The following is a 2,069-nucleotide window of genomic DNA, read 5'->3' on the forward strand; positions in this document are numbered from 1 at the left end:
CCACCCACACAGGCCACTTGGATGGTCAGCAGTGTCCTGGCCCCCTGTCTGTGGGGGCTGCTTGGCAGGACCTCTGAGGCCTGCGGGTAACATGGGGACCTGGGGTTCCCTGACCTGTCCCACATGTGCCCAGGTGAGGGAAGTCCACGCAGAGATAAGTAGGCTGCGGGGGATGAGATTGATGGATACTTTCATTCTCTGCAGGACCAGACACCTAGCGCAGAGACATCACGGGAGAGTCCCAGGACAGCTGAATGGAGGACGGTCACCTCCAGAGCTAGACAGTGAGTGGCTGTGACTGCTTCCCCAACACAACTGGGGAACAGACATGAAGTCCTGGCAGCACTGGAGGATGATGCACCAGAGGAAGCTGCAGGGGAAGACATGTCTGCAACACACACCAGGCAGGCTGAGTGACAACCGAGCAGCCAGAGGAAGAGACACCAAGTCATTGTGGTGGGCAACTCCCTCCTACGAGGCACAGAGGGGCCTATCTGTTGACCAGATCCCATGGCATGGGAGGTTTGCTGCCTACCCGGAGCCAGGATCTGGGACATCACTGCGAGAATTCCCGAACTCATCCGGCCCTCTGATTACTATCCCATGGTCCTTGTTCATGTGGGTATGAATGATGCAGCCAGGAGTAGTCCAGACCGCGTCATGAGGGACTACAGGGCTCTGGGGGCCAGGCTTAGGAAATCAGGGGTGCAGGTGATCTTCTTGTCCATCCTTCTGGTCAGCGGTCGCTGTCAGCATCAGGATGCTTGCATCAAGGAAGTCAACGTGCAGCTCCGGAGTTGGTGCCACTATGTGGGTTTTGATTTCTACAAACATGATCTGTACTTCCATGAGAGGGGCATCCTTGGATGAGATGGTCTTCATTTCTCTTCTAAAGATAAGAGTCTGTTCTCTTAAATGTTGGCTGAACTCCTCCAAAGGGCTTTAAACTAGGTTCGTTGGGGGATGGGGAAGCAGAGAATAAGGAGAACCTAGGAATCAGTGAGCCACGAGCAATGCACTGGATCAGCCCAGGTAAGCACTAAGGGGCACGATAGAGATCAGGACAGTGGGGTACTAAGGGCACCCATCATTGCGGGGGGCTTAAATATCTCTACAGTAATGACAATCTCCACCCCAGAGTGCTGAGGGAATTAGCAGAGGTCATTGCAGGACCCCTGGCACAGCTTTACGAGCACTCATGGTGCTCTGGCAAGGTGCCGGAGGACTGGAAAAGGGGCAATGTGGTCCCCATTTTCAAAAAAGGGAGGAAGAAGGACCCAGGAAATTATAGGCCTGATAGTCTTACCTTGATTCTGGGGAAGCTCTTTGAGAAAATTATCCAGGTGCACATCTGCGAGGGGCAAGCAGGGGAGTGTATGCTTAGGCGCAATGAACATGGGTTCACTAGAGGCAGGTCCTGTCAGACCAACCTGGTGGTCTTCTATGACCAGGTCACAAAATCCTTGGATGCAGGTGTCGCAGTGGACGTAGTCTTTCTGGATTTTAGGAAGGCCTTTGACTCTGTCTCTCACCCCATTCTCGTTAAAAAATTAGGAGATTGTGGTGTTGATGCCTACACAGTCAGATGAGATGCCAATTGGCTGGAGCGCCGCACCCAGAGTGGTGGTGAACAGGTTATTTTTGACCTGGAGGGATATGGGCAGTGGGGTCCCCCAGGGCTCGGTCCTCGGGCCCACACTGTTCAACATCTTCATCAGCGACTTGGACGAGGGGGTGAAAAGCACCTTGTTCAAATGTGCAGATGACACTAAGATGTGGGGAGAAGTGAGCATGCTGGAAGGGAGAGACAGGTTGCAATTGGATCTGACAGGTTACAAGGGTGGGCGGATGAGAATAAGATGGGATTCAATACTGACAAGTGCAAGGTACTGCACATAGGGAGAAAGAACCAGCAGCATACCTACAGGTTGGGGAACTCCCATCTCGTCAGCACAGAGGCAGAAAAGGATCTTGGAGCCATTATAGACTCCAAGATGAACGTGGGCTGCCATTGTGGGGATGCAGTCAGGAAGGCCAACCGCACCTTGTCATGCATCCACAGGCAGGTC

The 2,069-nt window shown here is 53.2% G+C and overlaps 1 protein-coding gene and 1 long non-coding RNA gene across 4 annotated transcripts in view; one reads left to right on the plus strand and one right to left on the minus strand.

Annotated features, from left to right (window-relative positions):
- LOC109291893 overlaps nucleotides 1-839 on the plus strand; it is a 6,348-nt gene extending 5,509 nt beyond the window's left edge. The window contains exons 2-3 of the long non-coding RNA XR_002095978.1: nucleotides 205-447; nucleotides 741-839. This is a non-coding gene — a long non-coding RNA (uncharacterized LOC109291893). The remainder of the gene's footprint in view (nucleotides 1-204; nucleotides 448-740) is intronic.
- Nucleotides 1-2,069, minus strand: part of TPK1 (thiamin pyrophosphokinase 1) — a 716,169-nt gene that overhangs the window by 264,582 nt on the left and 449,518 nt on the right. The window lies entirely within an intron of this gene.

This window comes from Gavialis gangeticus, unplaced genomic scaffold (genome assembly GCF_001723915.1).
Source record: "Gavialis gangeticus isolate Ggan-Ray unplaced genomic scaffold, GavGan_comp1, whole genome shotgun sequence".
In the NCBI taxonomy this organism is placed as follows: Eukaryota; Metazoa; Chordata; order Crocodylia; family Gavialidae; genus Gavialis; species Gavialis gangeticus.